At 40.8% G+C, this 23,125-nt stretch overlaps 1 protein-coding gene and 1 non-coding gene across 3 annotated transcripts in view; one reads left to right on the forward strand and one right to left on the reverse strand.

Moving 5' to 3' along the window:
* Window positions 1-13,137, reverse strand: part of cdk18 (cyclin dependent kinase 18) — a 54,838-nt gene extending 41,701 nt beyond the window's left edge. For both annotated transcript variants that reach the window (XM_071493814.1, XM_071493813.1), the window contains exon 1: window positions 7,878-13,137. The gene's annotated coding sequence lies outside the window, so the exon portion shown is untranslated. The remainder of the gene's footprint in view (window positions 1-7,877) is intronic.
* A 1,093-nt stretch (window positions 13,138-14,230) lies between these two features.
* Window positions 14,231-14,301, forward strand: trnap-ugg (transfer RNA proline (anticodon UGG)). Its single transcript has one exon. It is a non-coding gene; the product is annotated as a tRNA-Pro (tRNA).
* Window positions 14,302-23,125: the final 8,824 nt, after the last annotated feature.

Below are 23,125 nucleotides of genomic sequence, written 5' to 3' on the forward strand. Positions count from 1 at the left end.
AACCTCATACCTACAAGAACACTCAGATCATCTACTGCTGGTTTATTGAAGGTTCCCAGCAGAAGCCGTAGGAAAACTTGGTGATGCAGTTATGGCATATGGCATTTGTCAGTTATGGCGCAAAGATATGAAACATACTATCTATAGATATTAGAGCAGCCAGCTCTATGAGTATTTTTAAAAGAAAGCTTAAAACTTATCTCTTCACTGCAGCGTTTACTTAGCTCTGAAATGTTGTACTTTGCTCCACACTTATGCACTCCTCAGCATTTCTTTTAAATGATCTTATAAATATTGGTGTTTTCTATGTAATCCATTTTTTCCTCATTTTAATTATTTATTAATTTATTTTATCATTATTCCATCTTTAGTCATCTTTAATGTTTTTTTTTTTTTTTTACATGTTTTAATGTTCATTTCATGTCTTTTCATGTGATGCACTTAGAGAATGTAATTTCTCTGTTGTAAGTTTGTGTTGCTTTTCTTGTATGAAAAGAGCTATACAAATAAATGTATTATTATTATTATTATTATTAAATGAAGACATGTTTAAACTTTTTGCTGGACAACCTTTCGTTTTTTTTGGCTGAATCTCACTGTGTTGGAACCCCACTGCATAACATCAGTAGCCCCAGACCTCCCTGCCCTTGACCACATCCTCTTGCCAATCCCTCAAGCTTATTCTGGGTCTGAGCTGGGTTCTCCTCCCAGCTGGACATCCCTGAAATACCTTGACAGGAAAGCAACCAGGCCCCATCCTGATCAGATGCTCAACAACCTCAACTGGCTTGAACTCCTTCCCAGTGTATGAACACTTCCTATCTGTAAGTGTCCCGCAAAGAAAACTAATGTCTGTCACTTGTATTGGCAATCTCATTCTTTAAGTCACTACTCAAAGCTCATGACCGTTGGTGAAGGTTGGAATAAACTGAACGAAACAAAAGCTTTGTCTTCATACTTAGCTCCTAGTTCATCATGATGACAGTCCATTACGCCTGTCCTCCTCATGCTCCATCTAACTCTGAGTTATGAACACGGCCTCATTATGCCTCAACTCCTTTACCTGGGCCACTGACTCAGTCCCAACTCAGGCGTTGTGTCACATTCGGCTACAAACTGCCACCGTGCAAACTGGAGGTCACAGTCTGATGAAGCCAGTGGACTGACAACATCTGCAAAAAGCAGAGATGCAATCCTGCAGCTAGTGGCAGTTCAGTACAATGTGTCAAGGTGTCATTGTGCAGGGGGTTCATGGGTAAAAAGACAATAATCACTGGTTGGACCACTTGCACCCTCTTCTCAGAGTCATAACTTCAGTCAGCTTCATTTAAAACTTCATATCTGACCACTAAGAAACATAAATGACAGAAAACAGATGCCTCTTAAAACACCACATCTTACCTCATACTCATCATGTTTAGACTGAAGACTAGGGCAACCAAAACATCCCCGACTGCCACAGCCTGCAATGACCATACAGGACACTTTCCAAACTTTGGCTGTGCCTCCAGATTCTGTACATGAAACTGGAAACAGAGACAAGGCACAATCCTGACGTAGCCAAACTCCCACTCAGAACGTGTGCTCGACTTCCTGCTGAGAATACGGACACAGCTCTCAATCAGCTCTAAGAAAAATGGCTTGTAGTAAGGACCCGGCTTGGGAGCTGGTCCAGCAAGATCAAGTCCACATGTGCACTGGCATCCAGACCACAGAGCTACTGGGATGAAATCTTAATGGTGAGTGGGGAACTGAAATATGTCTGTTTGGAAGGATGTCTCGTTTCTGTCGACAGTGTGTGACCGACACTCATCAGCACCAAAGATGGAGGATAAATACAAACTGGACTAACAGGTTCCATGTATCTTAAAACGCTGTTAGTGTTGGACACAAAGTGTGTCTGCAGCACACATACACACACACACACACACACACACACACACACACACACACTTGTATATATGTCCTTATAGTTTCATCTGAGAGCGTGTGCATCTGTCCATCTTCGTACTTTGGTATTTAAAGGCAACAACTGCTGAGCAGATGTGAGTGAAACCTCCTGCTGCCTCAGCCTTGGGCTCAGGTTTCCTGGTGATATTTGAAGCAGGTTTAAAGATGAAGATGGTCGACAGAGGAGCACATCAGGTCAAAGCTCCACAATGAAGCCTGAAAGTGGGCTGACAGCTACATGTTCAGGCCGTCACATATTAAGTGGATAAGTCGTCTGATCCTTTTTACAAATAAAGAAAATGCTGACATTGTCTCTGCTCTCTCGAAGTCCACCAACACCTGAAGTGGATTTACTAAAACATGCATGTAAACACATACACGCACTAAATGCCGAGTGACAACAGAGGCGAGTGAAGGTGCCGATGGTGAGATCATTACCACATGGTGCGAGGCACGACTCAAATTAAAAATGCCTCTGCTGATGATTTGGCTCTGGCTCTGGGGAAAAGGAAAAAGTGTTCCTGAGCAAAGAGAGGGAAGACAGAGACACAGAGCCAAAGAAGAAGAGGCAGGAGATGAAAAGAGAAAGAATTTCTCTTTGGAGGAGGTGGCAGCGACACAGATGGTTATCATCCTCAGGCAGGCTCAGTCTAATGGCCGTCCGTTTGTTGTGACTGAAAGCATGAAATTACCCCAGCAAGGCCAAAAGGGCACACTGTAAAATTAAACTGAGGGATTCCCTGCTGACAGGGAGGAATATTAAGTTCAGCCAGAGCTTTCTGAACTGCAGCTTAAGAAAACCATGTGTATCTTTTCACTTGTCCATGTGTGTGGACTTAACTAGGACATGTTCTGGGCTTAGACTGTGTGTCTACTACTCTCGATGATATCTCGACCTGCTGACACATGATTACCTGATATGTATCACAGCAGCCATGTTAGTGCTTTAGTGGCTCCATGTAGTATCTTATCCCCGGTCAGGGACTGTCTCCCTCACTGTGGTAGAGACAGTGCTCGATGGCTCCTATAGAAAAGCTTAGGGGGACAGTGTACACTGCTCTACGGTTGGTGAAGGGAAGTTAACAAGATGAACATTTGCAAAAACAACCAATTAATATTCACCAGTATTGTAAATTGTAAAAAAATGTATTGATTGAAAACGCTACCAGAAAGGCGTGAATCTCACCTTTGTGTGGTTTGTGTCTGTTTCCCAGTGCGCAGAAACGCAAAGGTGAATTTTCTGTTTTATCAGAAGTGATTTCAAACTGTACCTTTTGATTTACAAGTGAACAGACTCCAAGGATGAAGACGAACTGGCTGATTTGAAATGCATAAGCAAATGTTTGTCAGGGTAACCTCCCCCAAAGAGCAGAGCACAGCTGATTCCCTGAGCTTTTACATCGGAAGTGTTTGTGTTTGTTTGACTAAGCAAACAGAACAAAAAAAAAGGAAAAAATAACATAATTAAATTATTTACATGTGACTTAATAGTGCCATTAAAATCTTTTTTGGTTTAATGTCAGAAAAGTGCATCAGTGTTTTAGACCTTTAAATCTGTCAGATTGTTTTATGTCACATTATGTGTATGTGGTTATTCTGACGTGTTGGTTGTTTGACTTTTCCCTCATGGCCGTGTTTCTGACAGGAGCCGCTCTGACTCACAGTTTACCTCACACCACTCGCACACAACACATGATACATTTCCCTAGGTGACTTCTGCCTGTGTCAGTGTGCGAGCCGGCGTCTAATAAGCCATCACAGCTGCAGCACCAGACTATCAACTTAGGAGAATGAGACCTGCAATTATGCAGAGCGCCTGAACACCGCTGAGCGTGGCAGTTAAACGTGAACACACACATGGCCACCCTCCTGCCCAGATAGGGCAAATCCTGGACTTCAGGGTGCCCAACCAATCATCAAACAGCTTCTCTCACCCAGACTGTGCCTGGCACACAGTGCTTGTGTTTGTCCAGTGTTCCCTGAAAACAACACGTTTCTATATAGCACTGGCTGCCTCGGATAGATTGGATAATTTTAAATTAGCTGTGGATAGCTTGGCTGTGAATGCACCACCCGCCCACCTGTGAGGAGCTTTCAAAGTGTATTGTGTGTGAGTGAGGGAAGCATGCCCAGCAACACTTAAGGCCCTTTAGGTCTTTTTTCAGTGATTTAATGCGACCCTGGCAGCGGCAGCGAAGCAGGAGGGAGCATGTGGCTGTTGCTTGTGCACACAAAGGCAAAATGTGTCCATGTCCTGTGGATGAAACTTGACTGTGTCATATACTGAATGAACCAGTGGTGATTTCTATGGTTTGAGCATGGAAATGCATTCTCCAGTCTGGATAAAGTCTGAGAGATGCAATATCTATAATGGGTGAGCCCCTCTTGTTTACACGCATGCTCACATTTGCAATGTGATACATATTCCTGCAGCAGGTTTCCCACTTTCTCTCTGAAGTTGTTTGCTGTAATGTGCAAAGAGGTGTTGCAGTGTACCAACAGAAGCATAAGAAGACTGAATGCTAACAGCAAACATGTTTGTAACGGCATGTAAAATATTTTATGAGAAAGGAAATGTGTTGAGTTTTGCAGACACTGTACAGATGAAAACAAGCTGTAATACTGCAGAGTGCATTTCTGTGCATGCAGTGCGCCTGCGTGTTGTTTTGGCTGAGTTGTGTCTGTTCATTGGCAGCTGCAGCGGTTACTACTTTATCACTGTCTACTGTTCTAACTCTCACTTTACTGTGGGTCTATTCCACTTTATTCAACTGTGTACTGACATACGGTAAAGTATTGGCCAAACAAAATAGAGCAACAGTGTGATGAATTTTTTGGCTGTTAAACAGTAAAGAGCAGAAAGCAACAAGAACAAAATGGGAACACAATGTTCTTTGGTACAACTGGCAATTTTGTATGTTGCTATCTCAAAATGGCAACAAGAAGGGGAAATTCTGTAATGCCTGTAACCTGCGAAAAGCACACTCACATTTGCCCACACAGCCGTTCCATGATCTCTCCACATAAAAGCACTAATGCAGTGACAGAGCCATCATATCTAATGTTAGTGATCTTTGTGCTGTTTAGGAAACAGGCTCCACACCTAGAACACAGCCATCACTGAATAAATGGGCATGGACCCACAGAGTCTCAGGTTGTGGAGATGATGGGTTTATTTTCACAGAAGACGCTTGCTGAAGCATTTCACCTTTCAGTGTTTCATCACAGTAGCCAGAAGATTGGCGGCTGAAATACAAACTGCCCTCCATTTAGTGTGTTTAACCAAATGTTTGCATGTGGTTGTTCATGTGTGAGTGGTGTTTAGTGCTGGTGCCAGGGCTATTGTTGAATATGCTAGGGTCTATCTTCACATTGTCATGGCTGAGTGGGCCTGGGGCTGTGTGATGAATCAGGGACTCAATAATAAGCCGCTTATATAAACATTACTATTGTGCCTCAGCTGCAGAATGCCAAGGCAAAAACATTGCTACCATAGACTCCAAATTACAGTAACATTTTCTCAAGCAAAGAGCTAACTGTTCAAAAATATAACTGTACCATTATCATGTGAGGCAGCATAAGGTCTCTGATGGCGTCCTAATGTTAGTTGTTGTGATCTATTTCACAAAAAGACTCAACACTGACACAGACTGACAGAGCAGCGCAACAAAGGACAGCATGAATAAAACATTTAGTGACGGGATGTCTATGTTGTCGTTTCTTGTATTAACCATAGCTGCAGCCCAAAGTCATTACACTGTATTAACCTGCCAGTCTCAATAACAACTTATTTTTAATACACCTTTGTGGGGGTACTAATTCCTTGAAATTATTTACTTAATTTTATTAGATTTATCTTCAAATGTATTACCTTCAAGCCCTGACCCCCCTTAGTTACTATTATGTCTGCCGTTTCATTTTAGCATAGCATGTATTTCGTTTACACAGCAGCAGTGGCAGAGTAGCCACTGATAATTAGCAGATTTCCTTTGACACAGTCGGTCACTGATTTCAGAAACAGACAAAAGCAACTCTCTTATATTTCCTTTGTCAGCTGAAACTGTCATTAGCAGATTATTTAGCCATCTTATGCTTGCTAGTTAAATGACTAGCTAGCTAGCTAATTAACATTAACCCAGTGCTTGAAAAGATTATCTGACTCGTTTTATAACAAGAATCCCACAACATACATGATACTGTGCTAAAAGACTGAGACTAAAGCTACGTGTGCTGGGAAACAAGTTAGCATCCTCACCAGGTGATGATCCATGTAGCCTACAAGCCTTTTTTTTTTTTTTTTTCATTAACCACCCCTGTTTTGATTTTCTCCATAGAAAATAAACCTGGATTGTAAACAAAACAGAAGTTATATCCTTTTTATTTATTTAAAAAAAAAAAAACTTTAACTTTTACAAAGCAAAAAGATTTGAGGAATTTGAGAAACATAACTCTATCTTGGGTATCAAGTTTTCTGCAAATCTAACAAAGAGCAGGATGAAGCTGCTACAACATTAAACTCTGATTGGCTCAGCCACTGTGTCAATGTGTCTGATGTACGTAACACAAAATAGTTAACTAATGATACAATACTCTGCGGCTTTGGACATAAGACTGTTAGCCAAGCATGCTAACATTTACTGCTTGAATCATAAAACACAATGTTTAATCCATTCGTTTCACTGAATAGCTACAGCGCCGTCGTACACATCCCTTTGACCTGCTGAGAAAGCCTCAGCTTGACGGACATGTCGCACCTAATTGCAGTTACTATGCCATGACTAGACAATTTCTGTTTGGAAGGGAGGTTTATCAACTGGTCAATGTGATTATAAAAGTCATAGCTGCATTAAAATGAAGCTTAATTTGAATTAAACCTGCATGAAAAATAAAAAATAACATGTTTAATGAGACATTTCTGATGCTTTTTAAAACCCTAAAACGTTATCATAATTATGATGTTAACACAAGTTCTGACTTTTCGATGAGTTAAAAATCCACCCCTTTCTTACCTGTAACATTACACTCTGTTATTTTTGTGATAACACTACAGCAGTCTGATCTCTGCATGAGTCAACAAGGCATGACAATGACTTAGAAAAGGGAACCTTTTTTGTGTATGTACACTGCCAACACACACACACACACACACAGACATACCCCTCCCACCCAAACACACACACACACACACACACACACACAGACATACCCCACCCACCCAAACACACACACACACACACACACACACACACACCCGATTACACACGCAGGTGCTTATAGGTAAACAGTGCTGTGTGTGCAGCGGTTATGGAGAGACTTCTGTGTATCTGAGTGGCCCTTCCTGCATTACTACTATTCCAGTGTCAGTTTACATGTGAGTACTAATGCATGAGGCTCATCACAGAGCAGAGAGGTGGGTGAGTGAGTGGGTTGGTGCGGGGGTTTCACATGTCCTAATGTTCTTATTGAACTGGTGGACACAAAACACAAGCAACAGTTATAGACAGCTGAAACTTTGAAAAATTGCATCTCATACCATAATGTAAGTGGAAATATTCCTCATTTTGTAAATGTCCTTTCTCAGTGTTGCTAAACAGTTTACATCAATTTGATATTTGAGCTGTCATGTAACTTCATAAGTTAATAACATAAAGATCGTCTTTAAATATCAACCTCAAGATGAAGCAACCACAAAAGAGAGTGAAGGAACAATTAATGTGGCCGATTAGCAGACTCCAGGTGAGCACAGGAAGACTTCATGAGATCTTCAGTGAGCTAATGAGGAAGCCTGAGAGAGAAATAATGAACAAATTTCCTCCCCAGATCAGCAACATGTACCTGCCTGTCTCTGCCGCCCCTGACCCTCACTGCAAGGTTGGCATGTCTTAATGAAAAATGTGAGTGGATGTGGTTGCAGCAGAGCTACTTACAGAGGTGCAGAGGTCATCCACACACACAGGAGGGGTGGTGGTGGGGGAACAGACTCTGGCCTCTTCGCTCAGGTTTCCCTCGCTTTCCCAGGTGTCACTCACACAGAGATAAATCCACACGATGCAGGCAGCTCTATCACAGTGACGGACAGCTCAGCTCGGCAAGGAGACAGGGAAAATGGACCAACCTGTCCACAAGTCCTTTTGACAACTCGCCCTTCCACCCACCCTCCGTCCTCCACACGGAGCACTGCGAGCCGCCTCACTGGCCAGATAACATGAAAACTAAATAAAGAGACAGAAGCACAGTGGAGACAGCTCAGGAGAGCAGAAACTGCTGCTCAGAAGGGTTTTATAATCAGCCTGCAGCTCCTCCCCCACCAATCTCTGACTTTGACCCTCCCTCGTTGGTATGGCAACGGCCAATTACCACTCAGCACAACTCAAGCCTCCTCCTTTCTGTCCTCCTCCACCTCCTCCTCTTCAGTCAGCCTCTGGTGTTGACAGGAAAGTCACACACCAACACGAACCATGAAAGCATGTGTGTATATTTGTGTATGTGAAAGAATGTATGGAAAAGTGTTTATGCATGTACTGTATGTGTGTGTGTGTGCGCGCGTGCATTTGTGCATTTAAGCACATGTATATGTGTCAGTATTGATGTCTTCAAGTGTATGCATATGTTTGTATGTATACCGTGTGTGCATGAACATGTGAAGCCTGCACGTGTTAATGTGGGTGGATAAATGTACATGTGTGTGTGTGTGTGTGTGTGCTTGCATCAGTGCATATGTACTGTAGTAATGCCAGTGCATGTGGTTATGTGTGCTGTGTTGCCTTCATTAGCACTTCAGCATTTCTCCATCAGCTGTGTATTGGCTGTTCACCTGGTGTGTCATGAGTGCTTCTGTTGGTCATTCCATTAGCACAAATTAAGTACAACAATGTGACAGTTAAAAAAAAACAAATAGACCAGCTGCTGATAGCATGAAATACGTGCAGATAAGAAGTAGCAGCAGTGTTAAACATGCAGCTAATGCATGTGCTTCAAAAACAGTACGTTGTACGAAAGGTCCTGGAATTCAAGTGCATATAGAGGTGTGTCTTTGTCACTCTCAACCTGGCGCAGAACTCGTGAGGTCGACCTTACAGCTCCCAGACCAGACAACGTGTGATCTCCACCTCTGCTGACAGCTCTTTGTGCAGAACAGCAAGTGAAGACAGGGACTTTAGCACTGAACTGGGAATATACTTCACACTTTGTGCTTTGTTTGGTAGTGTGACAATTTTCACTTTGCTTTATTGCTGTGACAGAAAGGGCTCTGAAGTTTGAGTGTTGTGGCTGAAATGTAACAATTGACAGATGAGGCATAATTACCTGAATTAAATCTAAAAGTGTGTTTCATAAAGCAAGTGCACCTGTTAAATTTACTTCAATAAAACATGATTATTTTCAGAACGCTCTCTCATATAGTGGGTTTGGTTTTATTCTGTCTTGAAGCAAAATGCTTGTAAATAATCTTATGAATGGCCAACGATTGATCTGCTTTATAAGCCTTATTAAGCATTATTAAGCTTTTGGTTTGTCAGGCGAAAAATTTCTCCTGCTTTGTCATTTTAGTGCTTTGGTTTCTAGTTTATTTACATTTAATTAGCAATTGTTGTAGGAAAAAAACATTATAAACATTTAAATGCAGTTTTTGTCCGTGCTGGGTTACTGTGGGAATGGTGACTCCATTAAAGCCATGCTCATGGCAAGGCTCTGAGAATGGCAATGTCAGTGTGTCACCACTTTGGTCCACACTTAAACACCTCAATAGCAATTTGATGGATTGTCATACAATTTTCTACAGACATTCATGGCCCACAGAGGATAAATCCTACAGATCCCCTGACTTTTCCTCTAGTGGCACAATGACGTTGACATTTGTTAGTTGGCTTCCTGTGAAATTTGTTTCTGACAGAAGACAAAATGTAATAATCTTGATCGCCTGACCTTTCATGTGAAGCCATCATATGATCAAACCTTCATTTTGTACAGTTCTACCTGCAATACCTGCAAACCAATGACATTCGCGTCAGCCTCAGTTGTACTTTGTGTTAAGTGCTATTTAGCAAATGTTAGCACATTAACACGCTAAATTAACACAGCACAACATGCTACCGTTGTCATTGTGAGCATATTAAGATGCTGATGGGAGCATTTAGCACAAGTGAAGCCTCACAGAGCCGCTAGCATGGCTTCATACCCTGCAGACTTTGTATGTGATATCATAAATGTTACTCATCATCACCCATAACTTTCAGTTTTTATAGTAGAAATACAAATAATCAATAAGAAGGCATTTGCTCAGTCCTAATAAACTATGTCTTATTGAGGATTTTTAAGGTTATTAGTTTTAGTTTTCATTGCTCCAAAAACATATTTTCTCCCTTGAATGTGGCTGCATTGATTTAAATCAAATCTGCCTTGTCTTAGCTGCCATAGTGGGTTCTGTGGGAATCTAACCCCCACTCTCATTTGCAAACGTCTCTTTCTCTGTAACACAAATAGACATAAAGCACTTACTCCAACCCCCCTCTGTGAAAACTCATTCTGTCAGTGGTGAATCAACAACTATCAAGACTAGTTCTGCAGACATTTCAAATAGACTGGGTTAAACTGAGTGTGTGTTCACTAAAGTGATGATTAATGGCAGCAGTAAGAAAACCATAGTGCACAAGAAGTGATTCAGGCCCCCTTGTGGTTTTATACTGTACAAACACACACACACACACACACACACACATTAAAAAGGAAAGTGTGCGAGCCTGGCCTCAGGGTTGTGTTTGGTTCATTCATGCTTTGTGAGTCGCAGAAAGAGACAGTTCCTCCAAATGCTTTGCCACAAAAAAAAACTGAGTGGTCCATACAACACCCTGCATGTTTCTGAGGAGATTTATTGGTTCTTCCAGATCTAGAAGAACATGTGTGTTCTGCTTAATACTACTATTAAGTTGGATGCACTCGTTACCTCACTGTGGGGGTGGACTTCAGACCTTCAGAAGAACCAACCCCTAGGTTTCCATATATAAAGTAGTTAAAACTAGATCAACCTTGAGCTACAACAATAAAATGCTACTTATCAATTAATGGCTCAGAATTAAGCTAACCTCGGAATAATATACATAATATACTGACAGAAGCGATGTTTCTGTAGAACAAGCAAGTTAACCCTTTAGATTAACATGGTTTTCTGCATTAATTGATCATAAAATGTGATATGATCTTCATCTAAATCACAAGTACAGACAAACAATTGCTATCTGCTTAAGCTCACAACACAAACATTTCTAATCTTTCATGTCTTTACTGAACAGCCATTAGGCCATTAAACATTCACAGAGCTTGAGGAAAAGTAAGTGAAGCCCTCAATTTAAAAATAATCTCAAACAAGATTGGACCATTCCTCCTACAGAACTGCTCAGCTTGGACATGTTCTTAGGATGTCTGGTGTGAATGATTCTCTTGAGGTCATTCCATGGCATCTCTATTTGGTTAAGGTCAATGAATACCTCTATAAATAATCTGATACAAATTAGTTGTGACAGTGCTCAATGCAGATTACTGTTACTGTCTTTATCAAAACATTAAATCAAATATCATTGCTCACTGAAGTCAGTGAACCACCCTTCACTGACTAATTAGCAGTCTGGATTTTGATAAGAGTAATACCATAATATGCTTTATTTAACTGTTAAGGTTTATTCACAACCTTTAATTTTTTTCAGTATAAACTTTTGACAACTTTGAATTTTAAAACTGCAACAGACAGATGGAAACATTTTTGAGGAGAAACCCACAGTGATATTTCCATAGCCCTACATTTCCACACTTTTGACTATACCATATACCATATACGTACCCTCTAAATCTGATTTTGGTAGTTCAGATCAGCGTGCTCCCAGTTTAGAGAAGCAGCAAGAGCACTGGTACAGAGGCTGAGTGATGTGCTGCTGTGGACAGAACCATCCACAGAAAAAAAGCTTATATCAGTTAAAGTGCATACTTAATTTTGCATATTTTCACAGCTAACTCTTCCAGCAAACAGCCCTCTCCTTAGAACTACATTTTTTTAAACTACCGTATTCCTACATACAAGCAACTATGCTTAGCTATGTCTGACTCAAACAGCTGATCTGCGGAGTAATACATAGCATGTGTGTGTAGGAATACAGTATGCTGTAAAGAACTGCTGTAAATTTATGGTGGCTTTACAACAGTATGATACTGTATTTCATAATAACAGTAAAATACTGTTAACTAGAAATTGCATTTCCTGCAGAAAATGCTGTGTGAATGCTGAGAGCTGAATGGGATTGCTGGAACAATGAAGCTGAAGCAATTGTTAAAAGCAATGCTGAAGTAGAAAAAAAACAATACCTGAAGATTAAATGCAAAAATTGTCAGCTGGAGGCTGAATGCATGAAATGGCTGAAAAAAGTTGAATTTTTGAAGCAAAATCCTGAAAGAGCTGAAAGTTTGACTTTCAGTAGCAGAAGATTAAAAGCAGAAAGTCTTAGCTGAAGGCAGAACGACATGAAGTAGTTTTAAAAAAGTTGAATTGTTCTCCCAGGTGGTGTAATTAAGGGTAAAGTCCAGGCATCCATTAAAAAGTGAATTTTTGAGGTTGAGGTGAGTTAGGAGTTAGTTGACCTGACAGACGATAGGTCATCTTCTGGCTGAGCACTGTCAATCTGGCTGGAGAAACCTGTGTCCCGCACCAATGTGGAGTGTGGGTGAAAGAGGCTAGTAGAGAGAGAGTAGAGAGTGGCGATCAGGGGTCAAGTCCAGCATACAGCACTTCCTTGCTTTTTCTCCCCCCTCTTTCTTTCTCATTTTTTGTTTCTCTCTAAATATGACTGTAATAGAGGCAAATGCCTTAAAACAACAAAGACAGATACTCTCTTCCAGTTGAGCCATTGTCAAGTCCCGTAGGCTGTCACCATGGTGTCGATGTGCCTCAAACGCAGAGCAGTCCCTGATATGCTTCAGATGTCACAGTCTGAAAGCCTTTTCAATGCTTTGCGTGCGCTGGTGGGCCAGTAGCTTCACCCACGGGACGCTCTGGTTAAACGAATGTGAATCCCACACAGAAGCACTGCTCTGTGTAAAAGACAAAAGAAGAAATATAAGAGTTTAGCTCGCTGCTACAGCTCACTTCGTTAAGCATATACTATTTTTCACTCCATCTGAGTCCTGGCGATTGGGGTTTGAGTTCAGATTATAGCACTTCCTTGTTTTTTTTACCCCCCACCCTTCTTTCTCTCTCCTTTTTTTTGTTTCTCTCTGTAAATATGACTGTAATAGAGGCAAAGGCCTTAAAAATAACTTTAAAATAGTCCTCAAAGTCCAGTAAATTAACACAGGAATCAAGTACATTTGGGAACAAAGGAATAAGTAAGTTTTACATCAAACTGGCATTGATGCATCTACAAATACACAAACAAATTCCATGAATAAGATCATATTTGCGAATGCATTCGATTAATTTACAAATAAACGAAAAGCATTTGTGGTTGTGTTCTATTTTAACTATTCATTTGGGGCGAGAGCATTTTGGGTGTGTCCAGACCATTTCTGCTATTTTATTGACGAATAAACAGTCAATGCTCCACGTGCATGATTCAAAAGGGTTGAACTTAATCTCTACATTAATTACTGGAGTGTTTTGGGCGTAACATCCAATAAACCAAACAGTGCCATGTCCCATTCCCTTTAAAAGCCAGGCGTGCTTGCAGCTTGGCGGATTGCTATATTAACACTGCAGTGTTTCACACAGAATTAGACTCTATTAGCAGTCAGTTGATTACATGTTGTGACTGACCAGTGAGCCAAGTCCTGACATGTGTGCGCATCTTTCGGATTTATAAACTATGAAGACAGCGAAGAGTTGGACAGAGGCAAAGCTATGTGCAGAGAGGAAGACGAAGAAGCCGTGTGTAGTTCATACGCACAGTAGCTGGTGCGCGTATGAACAGGGTATGGTAGCAACGCAACGCACTTATCTCTCTATTGTTTCATGATGTGCTGGTCATATTTTAACAGACAGTGCATTAATGTAACTGCTTTGGGAACATTTGTGATATCAACACTTTATTTTTAATAATCCACCAGATTAGAGGTACGAGTTAGACCATTAGTTCTTTAATATAAAGACTACTAAGAATATTAGGGTTTGCTCAATTAAATGTATTTTCAAGTAACAAGTTCAAGTATGTTACTGATAATGATATTGACTACAATTAAAATAAATATTGTAAATAAATAAGGTTTTAGAGAGCTCACCAGACATTAAACAGCTGCCATCTGTGGCTCGTTGGTCTAGGGTATGATTCTCGCTTTGGGTGTGAGAGGTCCCGGGTTCAAATCCCGGACGAGCCCATAGCTGTATGGAAGGCTGATGAATTAAAGTTAAAACCAACATGAACTTTCTCATTGAGGTACTGTGTCACCGACACAGCTGCTGCAGGTCAGCCTGTGCTCAGGGGCATTCCGTTTGGGTTATTCTTCTGACTCTGACTCTGACCTAACATTGTCTCTGCAGCCAGGCTGAGCACTCAATAGCAGAAATTCACAGCAAAAGCACCCTGTGTTACCTTTGGAAATCTGTCAGTAAAATGGGATCACACATCATGTAAAACTCCATGTTGCGGAGTGAACTATTATAACCCATGTCCAGCATCACAAACATGAATGGCCATAGATGTTGTGTATTTTCTCACCATGATCTATCTTTCAATAGTGCGCATGTATTGATTGCACCTGATATACTGGTGTGAATCTACAGAGGGCAGGCTACTATCCTTACACTTGTGTTACGGCCCCACTTACGCCATTTAACACTGATCCAGCATCACCTCAGCTCATCTGATCCACTGAACATGACCACTCTGCTTTCATTCCCTCGTCATGGCAACAGGTGCTGATTTAGCTTACCTATATATTATTATATTGACAAAATTAAAACTACAATACTGTAGGTCTACACAACAACTGCTATCACTAATCTAAGCTGATTGAGCACTAGGACTGACAGCTGCACCGCTGCCTGTTTGCTGGAAAAAACCCACAGGCCAGCGGTCGAAGGAAGCGAGCCGCCGGAAGTATCTACATGTGACCGAGCCATGAAGAAGGCTCAGTTTTCTTTAAAATACCTGAACCGAACCAATAGGGAAAACACCAAACCTCTTCATAGGGAACCAGTGACTAAAAATAAATGGGCTTAGAAAAGGTTATTTCCCCAAACATTACAATTTTTATTTTTACAGCACAAAATATGGCTAACACAAAACAAAAAAACATTAAGCATAATTTATTGTACACTGCAATGTATTAGATGATGCTGATTTTATTTAATAAAAGCACTTTGTATAAAACAAAAAAAAAAACAGTGTCTTTTCTGTTCTCAGTCTTGGTTCTTGTGGTTCTTTTTAAAATTGAGACTTCTATTTTAAGGACAGCATTAAACAAAGTGCCAAATCTGCAAATGGAATAATGTGTGTGTTAGAGAGAGATTAAGCCTGCGCTTGTTGCAAAGACAACTTTTTACACTGAAAACAGCATCAAGAAAGAGGAGAAGAAAAGCCCCAAATCCTGTTTCACAGCAGCAGACGTTCTTCACTATGCTGGCTGATGCATCGTATGATGACGTGGTTTTAAGCCAAGAGTTTCCCACACCATGTAAGAGGCAGTGGTTTTTTCAGTCAGCAGGAGGTGACCGAACAGGAGGTGGAGAGAGCAGCCATCAGCCCAGCATCCAGTGTACAGAGGCATCAAGAGCGAGTCAGTCGCTTACAGGCTCCGTAGTGCGCCGTATCCTGACAGCTGCTGAGAATCCATTCGTCAACACTGTATGTCAACAAAGACACAAAGTTTATTATGAAGCCATAGTCTAGATTTTACTGACGACCACACCTCATGATTTCCTTAGTTTCTTTGTGTCAGTTGTATTATTTATTATAAATAAATGTATTATTATTTGTCTCATCCTGCGTTTCCCTGAAGGTCAAACCATGTCGGGCAGGTCAAGGGTTGAGGTCAGACTGAAAGGCAGCCTCCGGTTAGTTACAGAAACAGGGTAATTATTGCATGTACAATGGCTTTATTAGTTAGATCCAGATGGAAATGTGCACCACTCAGCAGGCATATGGTGATTTCATCACATGGACTCCTCAGGCTTGTCTGATATTCATGGTCACAAGAGGTGAGGCGTGTGATGCAAAGGTTTTGGTCTCAACATGTTTCCACAACATCAGGACAAGGTATATACAGAAATCCTGAAGTTAAATTTAATACCTTTTAATACCTTTTTTAATTCTCTCAATATTTTTTAAAACCACAGAACCTCCACACGCAGTGTTGGTGTGGTGCTCATAGTCACCCAGGGATCTGCCGTCGATGTAGCTGTAACGTTGGTTTGGTTGGTGGACCTGGTGTGCGGTGGTGTAGCGGTAGCAGCAGCACAGAAAGTAGAGATCGATAACTGCTTTCCGCGTCCGCGTATTCCAGATTTATGGCTAGTGCTTTGCATACGCACCTGGAGAGCGTTAACCCCCATCCAGGTGATATAGATGTTTTTTTTAGTAAGGCAGTAAGCCTGCCGGTTATTCCCTACTACAGGCTTGAGCCAGTCTTTAAACGCCGGGTCCTCTAGCCAGTTGTCTGAGAATTTGCATTTGCCCATGACGATGATACGTTTGGTTGTCCGAGCGTTTAAGATAGGCCTAAGCAAATAAACCTGAGGAGTTTGACAAGCCAGCCAGTATCCAGTTCAGGGCGCAACATGTTTGAGACGTCAAATGACCATTGAATGTAACGTCAGTATCATAGACATCGCCTAACTGGAATGAATGAGCCTTATCCCACATTTAAATAAACTTACACGAACTTTAGCAGATAAACTTTCAAACGCAAATGGACAACTCATAGTTTGAAAAAAAAAAAAATCTAAAATTTAATAAAATGACATTTTAATACCTTTTAATTTTTGCTAATTTTATTTACTACCTTTTAATACTTTTTAAAACCCCACGGACACCCTGCAGGAACTGAAAGATGAACAGGTACAAGGTTTGATTTCCTGTCAGTGTGTAAAAAGGCAAGAAATACATCTTTGTGACCTTAAGTTATTTATTTATTTTAAATCATATTAGAAAAATGTCAATAATGCACTGTAATTTCAACATTTAACCCATGTTACACGAACATGTAATCCACATTAGTTATATATTCAGTATTAACTACATGCAATGTATATATGATGAGGAGAAAGAAAACAATTGCACACATTGAAAACTGTTGCATTAAGGTTCTTATATAAGTTTAAGTTCTGGAAAAGTGAGTGTAACAGATTGTTGTCACAGCCACATTTTTAACCCTGAGTTACTAAAGCAAGCCTAAAGGAGAATTGCACATCATCATGTATTATATATAACTGGTTTTCTTTTTTTTCTTTTGAGTTTGAACAGTTTTGTTTTGTTTTCTGCTGTGTAATCAAACACTAATTATTAGACACTGAACCAATAATCTGTGGTCATCAGTTTGAGGGACAGTTCTGTAAACACCATGAGAGATGACACTGCCTTCACCCTCCTGTCAATCTAGTGTGTTTCCTTCTTGGATTATCATTTACTTAAAGTGTCTTGAAGAAATGTATAGTGTTTTTCTTTCAATAAAAAAAAGTTATGTGTTACAGTGTAAGGAAGTGGTGCACTGTATGTATTTAAACTAGATAGATAGATTTACTTTATTACTTTATTAATCCCTTGGAAATTCAAAAAGTACTGACATCCTGACATTAAATTGAATATATCAGGAATTTGGCATAAACTTCACATCTTACACAACTGTCACCATTATTAGATATTAATCTCATGAGTAAGTCTGACAAAATTGTATCGGGTTTAAAACATAGCATCCTACCAGTATGACGGTAGTCATGGTCACGGTGCAGCAGGAGAGATGTAAACATTTTGTAAAATAACACGAAACACTGATAATATGAGACATTACATAAAACTGACACCTTCCACAGGAGTATCTATGTCTAGGCTGAATCTGAATATGTTATGAAATAGTATAAATATAATTTTTAACCATTTTAGCAGCTGCATGTGGAGGCAGTGGCATTTTAGTGAAATATTTTTTTCTAAAATGAATCAAAAAATGTATGTTGAGAAATGCAACATTTCAGTGTCCTGAAAGCCCCGTGTAGACAGAGTTTGCAGTAGCAGCGATGCAGCAGACAGGCAGCCAGTGTGTTGCTGCAAATAGATGTTTTATTATTTTTGCTAGTTTTTATTCCTTTTTTTTAAAATTGTATTTTCTCTGTTTTGTCTTTGTATGTTTTCATTTACATTTTTATTGTTCTTGAATGCCAGTTACTCAGTAACCTGTTGGTTCTGTCTGTTCTTTTACTTAAATTTTACATTGTTCATATTCCAAATGTGCTGATAATTTACACAGGTAATCATGTTATAAATGATAATAAGAGTAATAATAATAATAATGAGTGTTGTAGTGGCAAAGCAAAGATACCTGCAGAATGAGGGGAAAGAGAGAGAGGCAGAGAAGAGAAGCACAAACAAAATAAAAGTTAATGACAAGTAGAAAGATAAGAAGGTGGAGAGAGAGAGAAAGCTCAATGCATCATGGGAATCTCCTGGCTACACGTTTTTGACCATTTTAGTTTGACAGACTGAATTTCAAGAAGGAAGGGATATAGTGAAAAGCTGCTGTGTGGGAACTGAAAATTGAAATAGCTTTACTGGCATGAGCAAAAATATGTTGCCACAGCAGTTTATTGATGATTAAAATGACTGTAATCGTACACATGGGTAGTTTTGGTGATGTTGTTGTGAGTCCCTCAGGCTGTGGCAGGCAGAGACATATTTAGCTGCCAGAGGAGTTGTTGGTCCTTCACTCAGGAGAACCACTCGTTTCTCCTCTGGGTTCATCATCTGGAAGTCTGTTATTTTCCAGTTTTTTTTCCCTGTAGTGGAGGTCTACTGCTGGAGAGAACTCTCTTTAGAATTCACTCATAGTGATGTCAGCAAATGATGACATCATAAGTAGAGTTCCTTATTATACAGACATTCTACAGCATACACAGAACTGCACAGACCTGCACAGAACTGCACACTGTAGACACACACATAGTGTTTAGACACACATTTGCGTTTCGTTTAGAAATTCAACTTTCAGAAAGCGTTTAAGATGGATTCTCAGGGTTTAATTCCATACGGACTAAAAAGCTTGACAGAGTGTGTTACCAGAGCGACAATCCTCTCACAACCAGTCGATACACCCAAGTTTTTAGCTGAGTATTTGACGGAGTTAGTAGACTTTAGAGGCTCCAACCATGAAGCTGATCCCAAAGATGTCTGCTTTCGCCACGAAGAGCAGTGGGGTAAGTTGGTATTTTTATGATTTACACCACCAAATGCAGTAGGATAATTAATACAATTTGAGCAAAGCCTTCTCATTAGAATAAAGCTTCTCACGTCGATAGAATAATAATAATAATCAGCTGCATTTTTTTGTCTGTCATACACATCTGACTGAACAGATGTGCCTCTATTTTAATCAATGTTAAGGATTGGTATGCTTGAGTACTTGAATTAGGATTTAACTCTCCTAATGTGTTAGAAAGGGGTTTACACCTTTTGTATTACGGGTCAAATTTGACCCATGTTTGAATTCATATATATGTGTGTGTGTGTGTGTGTGTGTGTGTGTGTATTTACTTTGATATTTTATGCACTTTAGACTTTAGGCAAATATATTATCAGAACATGAGAGACTAATGATAAACAAAAAAGTATTCCCAGACAAAACTTGTCTGTATTTTCATATATGTTAAAATAAGCAATTATTGTTACATCTGTTGTGTTGTGGGTTTAAACTTACCATATATACTTTCCTATGAAAAAAGTATATCTGCATATATTTGCACATTCCATATATAGCTGGTCCTTCATCACAAGCCGCCCAGATTGTAATGGTATATTTTTCCAAACTTACTTGAAATGTATCGTTTTGTGTTGTGAATCTTTCTGTTGAGAACTGCACATCCTGAATGAGATGTGGGTGAGGCCTCAGACAGGTTGCCCTTATAGTAACCTCTGACCCCTCACTCACAGAGAAAACATTCAACACCTGTGTGAGAAAAAAGCGGTTCCCAAATTATTAACAACATAAAAGTTTACAAAGTTGCAAGTCCTGAATGTGTGTGTGCCAAGTGTGGGGTGAGATGTGAGAAACAATGCGTGAGAAAGCTCCACCATATATACTGCTGTACAGCGGGGGACAGGAGATGTGTATGTGTGTGTGTGTGTGTGTGTATACACAGTTCTGCTGTGTGTGATTGAAAGAGAGAGTGGTTGGTGTGTATAGCATCATATTTGCTGCATGCTGCTCTACAATTCAATTCAAGTTTACGCTTCGCATGAACCATAATTTAAAAGACATTAAAAAGTATTTTTATACTTTTATTATAAGATTTTATGACTATTATTTTTGTTTTGTTGTCATGTTTGTTATTCATTGTGGTTTGGTAACATTAATTGTGTATTTCTCTGCATAAACAGCTCATAAATACTACCATAACACCACAGATGTAACTTTTTTCTAATAGGCATTTAAAAAAAGAAAAAGCTGGTCAAAAATGACCCCAACACAATAGGAGGGTGAAGAAAAATAAGAAGAGATTAAGACATTGCTGATAATAACAGAGTTAAATAAATGTAAATAAATGTACTGGATTAAAATACATTTATTTCTATTTTTGACTAACAACTTTACTTTGTGAATATCTTTTTCAGAGAAAAAATTCTTCAGAAATAGGATGGAAACAACAAAGACCACAGAAACACAACAATCTTCAAAAAGGACAACTACGGCAACCACAAAAGTTGCTCCTCAGGGGAGAACAAAAACGGCTGCTAGACCTCAATTGTCAAAAACAGGTTGTAAACCCTCTTCATCTTCCAGTCATCCAACACCAAGACCACCCCCCCGAATGGTAAAACAGCCAGTGAGAGTACCGAGGCAGGAAGGGAATAAAGGACCCACTGACGTGTCCAAAAAACATCGGCCTACACTGTCCTCATCGAAAGACATTTCAGCACCACAATCCAATGTGGCAAGAAAATCAGAACAGGGCACCAGAACACGACCTACAACATCTAAGCTCCTGGGACCAGCAAGTACCACGACAGAGCCCACAAAGCCTAAGGTTCCAGGAGCAGACAGGACCAGGACACGACTGACAACACTTAAGGACACAGGACCAGACAGGACCACGACAAAAGGCACAATAACTAATGTCCCGGGACTAGCGAGTACAACAACAGGGCCTAGAAAACCTAAGGTCCCAGGACCAGACATGACCAGGACACAACCAACAACACATAAGGACACAGGACCAGACAGGACCAGGACACGACTGACAACACTTAAGGACACAGGACCAGACAGGACCACGACACAACGCACAACAGCTAATGTCCCGCGACCAGCGAGTATGACAACAGGGCCTAGAAAACCTAAGGTCCCAGGACCAGACATGACCAGAACACGAGTGACAACACTTAAGGACACAGGACCAGACAGGACCAGGACACGACTGACAATACATAAGGACACAGGACCAGTGAGTACCACGACAAAAGGCACAATAACTAATGTCCCGGGACCAGCGAGTACAACAACAGGGCCTACAAAACCTAAGGTCCCAGGACCAGACATGACCAGGACACGACCAACAACACATAAGGACACAGGACCAGTGAGTACCACGACAAAAGGCACAACAGCTAATGTCCTGGGACCAGCGAGTACCATGAGAGAGCCTCCAAAACCTAAGGTCCCAGGACCAGGACAGACCAGGACACGACCGACAACACTTAAGGACACAGGACCAGCGAGTATCACGACACAACCTACAGCAACTAATGTCCTGGGACCAGTGAGTACCACAACAGGGCCTCCAAAACCTAAGGTCCCAGGACAAGACAGGACCAGGACACGACTGACAAAACCTAAGGACACAGGACCAGCGAGTACACAACGTGCAACAGCTAATGTCCTGGGACCAACAAGTACGACAACCGGGACTACAAAAACTAAGGTCCCAGGACCAATGAGGACCAGGACACAGCTGACACCTAAGGACGCAGGACCAGAGAGTACCAGAACATGTACTATAAGATCTAAGGTCTTAGGACCAGAGAAGACCACGACATGGACCGCAAAAACAATGTTATCAGGACCAGAGAACACCAAGACACAGTGTACAGTAGCTAAGATCCAGGAAGCAGAGAGTATCAAAGAATGGGTCACTGTAAACAAGGTAGAAGAAAAGCCCAGGATTCTGTGGATTGAAAGAGCGAGGGCAAGGCCGATAGTAAACACGTCAGCAGGGGATGCTCACAGTACACTCTTTAGTAGACAAGGTTGTGTAGCGAAGGGTAAAGACAACTTGGGTTTGTCACACGTTACACATTCGAGATACACATGTCCACATTTAACACATCCTGTTGATGTCATTAGGTATAAGCGTTTGCGGGTACAATCTTCACCTCTGGACCCCACCAATCCATCAGATAGAAAACATCATCATGTAATGATAATACCAAACTTGTGATTCTGAGTAGCTTAATATGTACAGTCATGTCATGCTACCCACCAGGTACACACTGTATTTGCATTGTTCTCTTTACTTCAGCTCTGTCTCTCTCTCTCTCTCTCTCTGACTCTGTCTCTTTCTCTCTGCCTCTGTCTCTCTGACTCTCTCTCTGTCTATTTTTCTGTCTCCCTCTGTCTCTTTTTCTCTCTGCCTCTGTCTCTGACTCTATCTCTCTCTCTGACTCTCTCTCTCTCTCTCTATCTCCGTCTCTCTCTGACTCTGTCTCTCTCCCCCTCTCCATCTGTGTCTGTCTCGCTCTTTCTCTCTCATTCTGTCTCTCTGACTGTCTCTCTCTCTGTCTCTTTCTCCCTCTCTCTTTGACTCTGTCGCTATCTCTGTCTCTCTCTTATTTACTCTCTCTCACTCAATCTCTCTCTTTCTCCGACTCTCACACTGACTCTCTCTCTCTGCCTCCCCCCGACTCTGTCTCTCTCATTCTCTCTTTCTCCCTCTCTCTGACTCTGTCTCTCTCTCCCTCCATCTCAGTCTTTCTCTCTGATTTTGTCTCGCCCTCTCTGA

The sequence above is a fragment of the Trachinotus anak genome, unplaced genomic scaffold, assembly GCF_046630095.1.
Source record: "Trachinotus anak isolate AG129_WGS33_773 ecotype Australia unplaced genomic scaffold, CSIRO_AGI_Tana_v1 ptg000013l, whole genome shotgun sequence".
NCBI lineage: Eukaryota > Metazoa > Chordata > Actinopteri > Carangiformes > Carangidae > Trachinotus > Trachinotus anak.